The sequence below is a fragment of the Suncus etruscus genome, chromosome 4 (genome assembly GCF_024139225.1).
Source record: "Suncus etruscus isolate mSunEtr1 chromosome 4, mSunEtr1.pri.cur, whole genome shotgun sequence".
Lineage (NCBI taxonomy): Eukaryota > Metazoa > Chordata > Mammalia > Eulipotyphla > Soricidae > Suncus > Suncus etruscus.
In genome coordinates this window covers 7,282,080-7,289,282 of record NC_064851.1, presented here as the reverse complement: position 1 = coordinate 7,289,282, position 7,203 = coordinate 7,282,080, and positions in this window count along the sequence as shown.

The following is a 7,203-nucleotide window of genomic DNA, read 5'->3' as shown; positions in this document are numbered from 1 at the left end:
ATGGTCCCCTGTGCCTGCCAGGGGCAGTTTCTGAGCCTGGAGCCAGGAATAACCCCTGAGCACTGCCGGGTGTGACCCAAAAATAAATAAATAAATAAATAAATAAATAAATAAATAAATAAATAAGAACAATATAAATAATAAATTTGAGAAATCTGAGTGGTTTTTTTTTTTGAGGGGGTGGTGGCGGCGGCTGGGGGTTGTGACTTTTTTTTCCCTTAGTTTTGGGGCCACACTCGGCGGTGCTCAGGGGTTACTCCTGACTGTCTGCTCAGAAATAGCTCCTGGCAGGCACGGGGGACCATATGGGACACCGGGATGCGAACCAACCACCTTAGGTCCTGGATCGGCTGCTTGCAAGGCAAACGCCACTGTGCTATCTCTCTGGCCCCCGGGGGGGGGGAGGGTGTTGTGATCTTAAGGGGCTACATTTCCAGATAATTGAGTGTATTAAACAAGTTCTTTGAGGGGAAGGGAAAATACCCTTGGGTGCTGTGGAGGTTATATGCCATGCCAGTTGCATGCATGGCGAGTGCCTTAATCTCTGTTCTATCTTCCCAGCCCCTACTGGTGTTTAGGAAATTCAGGGACTGGCACAATAGCAAAGTGGGAGGGCGTTTCTTTTCTCCACACACATAGCTGACCCAGCTTCAATCCCCAGCATTCCAAAGGATGCCAAAGGAATTTCCGAGCACAAAGCCAGAAGTAATCCCTGAGCACCACCAGATGTGACCCAAAATAAATAGAAAAAGGAAAGTTGGGGTTCAAAGGCGGCTCCAAAGGTCCAGTGTGTTCTTTGTATGCAGGACATAGGATTTTATTTTGAGCAGGGCATGGTCTAGATTTAGGGGTCTCAAACTCGTGGCCCACAAGTTGTTGCAGCCCTCCATACAACATTTTGTGGCCCGAGGCCGGCCTTCAAATATGCGATTTTTATTCGGTAAGCGAATAATTGCAAATACTGCGAGCCTCGAGTTTAAGACCCCCTGGTAAAGGGCCAAGGGCAACTCATACATGAAAAAAGAAATTAACAGAATTAGACCGTGACAGGAGTTGTACTGGCTGTGTTTTTTTTTTTTTTACCTATGACAACTATCGGATGGGAGTGACCTCAACAAAGACCACAGCCTGAGGAAGCATTAGGGAAATAGCTCCATAGATCATAGGGGCGTGGGCCCAACTGCTATTGAGGTGAAGAGAAAGTAGGTAACATCTGCAAGTATTAGGGCTGACAGGGACTTTCTGCTGGATTAAAGCAGTTGTGGGGGTGAATTTGTAGGTAGAACCATTTACTGGGGTAGGAGGTTAGAGAAGATTTGACAAGGGAGAGGTGTTGCCTACTGGACTTACCATCAGCCTGTGGAACGGGCAGATTAGAGGGACAGGGGTTGCAAACAGCAATGGGCAGGATGCTGACAAGAATTAAGTTGGTTAGTCAAAGTCATGCAGGAAATGGAGAAGGACCAAAAAACTTGAGTCCTGGGACGCTACACAATCTTAAGGAATCTTCTTCAAGGAAGAAGAGTGAAAATGGTGTCACAGTTCTGTAAGACTATAATACAGAACAGAAGAGGGCTGGTGTCTGAGCACTGATGAAATATGCCATTTCAGAGTCAGGTAAAGGATGGGAAAGATGAATAATAACATGTGAGAGCAGAGGCCAGAGTAATAGCAGAGTAGGGAAGGTGCTTGCCTTGCACATGGTCAACCCAGGTTTGATCCTTAGCATCCCAGATAGTCCCCTAAATGCAGAAGTAGGAATAACTCCTGAGCATCTCCAAGTGTGTTCCCAAAAGCTAAATAAATAACATGTTAAGAGCATAGAGTTGAGTTATTAAAAAGCAAAAGATCAAATTCGCTAACTTAGGAAGTTTTTTTCCTTTATCTCTCATTTTGGCCTGTATTCACGGCTTACTCCTGGTGGGATCTAGGATTGATCTAGGCCATCTGTATACAAGGCAAGCAACTGACCCACTGTACGGTTGCTCTGGCTCAAGGCTTTTTGGTTTTGCAGGTGGAGAGGGGTTATGACCACACCATCCAGCTGAGCTAAGGAAATGTATGTGGTGCTAGGGATTGAATGGGGTTCAGGTGAGTTTTCCTAGTGGTTCTTATAGAAGCAGCAGACTGGGAGATTCTCCAGTGGGAAGCAGGCAGTCGCTGGTGAGGCAGGGGCAGGTCAGTGCACCCTCAGGAGGGTTTTCTACCTGGCACAGACTTTGATATGGTGAGATGGGCTTGGACAGCGGGGAGATGGGGAGCAGAGAGGAAAAGGCACAGAAGAAGGGTCTGGACCAGAGGAACAGCTCCAGGATGGGGCCCTCTATGAGATAGGATGTGACCTGTCAAGGTGCTAGTTAGAGCAATGACAAGATTCTTTGTTGAGCCCTTAATGACTGTTTCTTGGGCCATATCTGGTGATACTCACGGATTACTCCAGGCTCTGTGCTAGGGAGTCGCTCCTGGCAGTACTTAAGAATTAAGCAGTGCTGGGGCAAAGCAGGCCTCTACCATACAAAGAGTACACTCTGCTCACTGAGCTCTCTGAACCCACATAGACTTTTCTGAGGACTGTCTGGGGATACAAGCAGTGGTTCTCAAATAGTGGGGCGTGCCCCCGGGAGGCTCGAGGCTCCATAAAGGGGGGCATGTTTGACCTCAGGAAACACTGTCATAACGAGCTAAGCCCCGTGTTTATGTCTCCGTATGTCTCTGGAGCTGAGAGTTGCTGTGTCCTGCTTCAAACCCTGCTTCGAAAAGCTATACATTGCAAAACATGCTCATTGTAGCCATTAATACAGACATCACCTCTGATGAAAATATCAGCTCAAATTATTTTATATATTTTTGTTTTGCAGGTTAAAATTTTTTTTTTTAATGAAGATACTATTTAGTCGCATGGGGGGGGGGACACAAAAAGTGTTTTCTTCTTCCTAGGGGAGGGCATGACAGAAAATTAAGAAGCACTGGAATACAGTGACAGTTAACTCAGTGGATCTGAGTGGCCTGCTTCAAGCAACCTCGCTACAGTGTGAAGCATCGTTCCATCATGGTTACTGGTGAAGCACGTTGTTGTGAGCTATATCTTCCTCCCGTTCTCCCTCCCTCTCTCTTCTACCCCTTGCATACAGCATTCTGATAATTAAGTAAGGCAGCAGTTCCTGAAAATGGGGAAATGTTTCTTTCTTCCATTCCTATTTTCTGCCATTTTAATTTTGGTTGGGACCTCAGGGGACACTGGGGATTGAACCCTCAATTGGCTGCACAAAAGGCTTATATCTATGGCCCCACATCTAACAAGTTTCTAACTTTTTTGGGGGGGTGAGGCACATTTGGCTGTGTTCATTACGCCTGTTCCTGCGCTCAGAAATCGCTCCTGGCAGACCCAGGGGACCATGTGGGATGCTGGGAATCGAGCCCTGGTCCATCTGGGGTTGGGTGAATGCAAAGCAAACACCTTCCAGCTGTGCTATCTCTCCAGCCCCACAAGTTTCTAACTGGGCAGGTAAAAAATAAGGAACTGATTAGAGGGGACACCAGTCTTCAGGGTGAGGCTCGGCTGTTCTGGGGTGCCCAGTGGACAAAGCAGAGCTGGAACCAGATTAATCTAATCTAATCTAATTCACACCAGATTAGACAGGGTAACACCCACTTCCTGAAAGCTTCCGAAGCCTGGACCCTGACAGGCAGAACAAATCAAGGCTCTGTCTGACTATCCCAGTGACAGAAACAGTGGATAAGAGGCAAAGTGAGGGACCCAATCCAGAGACTAGATTCCGAGCTGTTCTTCCGTGGAGCAGGGAGAGAGGAAAATAGAAAATCAGATACTAACTGAAGCACCCAAATTGCTGAATAAAACTGGACACCACGAGAAATGCTTAGCAGCCAAACACATTTATTAGTCTTTTTCTTTTTTTTCCAGGAACCCAAAAATATTTTGTAGTTATAATGTAAGCAACTGAGTTGCACATAATACAATCATATCTTTCCAAAATAAAATAAAAAACTAAACAAAAACAAAAATAAGCTGCTTAAAAGCCCAAAAAAACCCTTCAGAACTCTTACATATGCATTCCATCAATCTCTCAGTTTTAATGAAATGACGACGACTTAATTCCTTATTACTCAACCTGTTACAATCCAATAAAACACCACCCTCAGTTTTTTTTTTTGTTTGTTTTGATTTTTTTTTAAATCCAGCATGAGAAATACAGTACCTGCTATGGCAAAAAATACACATAAAATGCAATTTTCAGCTTATTTGTACATTAGTAGAGTTTAACATTTTATTGTTTTTTTAAGTGAACCAGTGATTTTAAGTACCACTATACTAAAAAAAAAAAAAAAAAAAAAAAGTAAAATAAAATATAGAAAAGGGGGCCCAGCCTGCCATGCAAGTGCACCTCTAAAGTGCCTAGTTTCTGTGTCCATGTAAAACCAGTGATATGAGGAGCGATTTCGACTTATGGGAGTTGGATTAAACCTCTATGTTTAAGGGGGGAAAAACAAACAAACAATGCCACATCCTCCCTTATTATCCTCCCTCACACTACCTGGCACCCCCATCAACACTTTCTTTTGCCCGCCAGAAGAGAGAAGAAAGCTACCAAAATCATATTGTAAAAGCTATTTCAAGTATAAGAAAAACAAAACACTTCTAGGTAACTTGCTGAGTGTCAGGCCATACAGCTCCAGACCCACGCAAGACAGGTCTGGGGGCTGCGGGTGAGGATGGAACAATGTTCCAGGGGTTCTGCTCTACGTTCCTGCTACCAATGGGTGTGCAATGCCGGGAGCTGTCCATGCCCCCCTCGATGCCCTTTCTCTGAACCTCTGTGTAAAGGGGGTGAGGAGAGACGTGAGGGAGGAGGAGGAAGAGGAGGAGGAAGGGAGCTGCCCACCATCTGACTCTCCCCTGCCCCCACCTCTGTCCTTTCTCGTTGGCCATCAGCGACCTCCCACGGAAGGGCCCACCCCCGGGATTCAGTTTCCTGATTGGGTAGGATGTATTTGACTTTGTAAACATAGCCCCCTAGGATCGTGGAACCCACAGCAGCATTTAGATCTCCATCCACAATGGAGAAAGAGAGAATAGTCCAGAAACCTCCCCTCGGGGTCGCTTTTCTTTGTCTGTTTTTGGTTACTCACAACAGGGACAGGGCGGTGGGCCCAAGAACGAGAAGCTCGAAGGGACAGTAGAGACAGAGAAAGAGAGAGAGAGGAGTGAGCACATCAGCTATTTTGCCTGCTATTTTCCCCTCCAGGAAGGGGTTCCTTTTTTTTTTTATTTATTTTATTTTTATGTTTTTTTTTTAATTTTTTTATTTTTTTAAACCTGTTAAAAATGTTCCTGCACCTTAAGTCAACTGAGGTTAAGGCCAAGGGTGCAGAATCTTGTGCACGTGTCTCTGTGAGCACATTCACGGTGCATGCACCATTTTTGATGTCTTCTGTAAGATCACTGGACACACTTTGGTCACTGGTGTGTGCAAAGGGTGTTGGGGCTGGGGGTGGGGGAGTGTCCCGGAAAGAAGTGCAGAGATCAGCAAAGCCCTTTGGGAGCATCAGAGTCATCCAAGGCCAGGAAGAACTTAGGAAGGGTCAGAGGAAAGGACGTGGACTGGGAAGGGGCTTCTCAAGCAACCCAAGATGGACGGCATCCGGACCAGAAGATGGGGCATGAGCTCGCATGCACTTAGCATCAATATTCTTCCTCTCAAAGGAAGTCGTCACTGTACAAGATCTGGGGGCTTGCTCAGGCTAAGAAGGTGGAGACAGGAGGTTTGAGCATTAAGGTGTGGGGAGAAATTGGTGAGGGAGGACCTGTTTAGAGCATCCATTCCAACCCTGCCTCGGGCCGGAATCCAGACTGGCACCAGTGGAAAGGGCCCTGCATAAGTCTTTGTGAATTGTGTTTCCTTCTCCCCAACGCCCGTTTCAAGGTTTTAAGCCTCACTGAAGGAGGACGGTGACAGCTGCTGGCACGTCTCAGAGCGTCACCAAATGCTGCAGCGTCTACAGTTGTGCCAAGTTGAAGAGGCAGGGGCGAGGGGGTGGAGTAACCTGGTGAACTAGAGAAAGCTACTAGGTTACTGGAAAGAAGAAAGAAAAAAGAAGAGGGAAAGAAGGAGCGAGCATATGAACCCAGAAAGACTGAGAGTTCATGGAAAATGTTCTGGATCTCATAGAAGAGAGCATGTACCAGCACAGCCTGCCCTGGAGTGAAATGGGGACCAGCCGGTGATCTACTGGGCCTGGAATCCAGGCCCTGTGTGGGAGAGGCAAAGAGTCAGACCCAGTCCCCTGACCTGTTTTCTCTTCCTATTCAGCAAGATTAAGACCTGAAACTTACGATGGCTTAAGAAGAATGAAGGAGAAAATAAAAGGGAGTGGGGAGGAATATCATATTATGGGGTTACTTTCACAGCAAAGGGAAAAAAATGTAAAAAGTATCCTATGTACATGTTCATATTTTCAAAAGGAAAAACTCACTCATGCCAGACACTGGGAAGAGTTACAGGAGAGATGTACCTCGAGGTATTGTTTTGTATTAGACAGTTGAAACATTAGGATTTTATTCTTGTGTTGCTTTTGTTTCTGTTTTCTTCTGGAGGCGACCTACCCAACTGGAATCCTGATAAGACTGTGTGCCTGCAGCCTGGCCTGGGTGCGAGCAGACTGCTCCAGCCCGGTGCCCCTTACAGTACTATCATGGACAGTGAAGACGGCTGTGTGCAAACACTGACCAGGGGCAGAGCCACCATCTGCTGCCCATCGGGGTGCCACGAAGGATGCCTCAACCAGAGCAACACACACACCCGGGTTCTCCACAAAGCAAAACCAAGCCAGGGTTTCTGGGAGGGCCACGAGGCAGAGGCAGGCCCACCCGAGGCCCTGCATCCCACTGTGTGCGCCTCACCCACTGCCTAACACAAGCGGCCGTGCTGAGGAAGCGAAGGGGTCTGCCTGGCAGAGGAAAGAGAGTGAATGAAGAAAGAATCCAAGCTACTGCCTCCTGCCCACAAAGCAAGACCATTTCCTTCTCACCAGTTCTCATAAGAAATGACTGACAGGAGAAAACTTAAAACAGGAGAGAGAGGAAAGAAAGAAGCGCTGCTGTCAGCCAACACACAAAGGGGAGCCTTAAGATTGGGCTCGGGGCAGGCCTGGTTTCCTGAGGTTGGGAAGGTTCTGAGTGTGGGA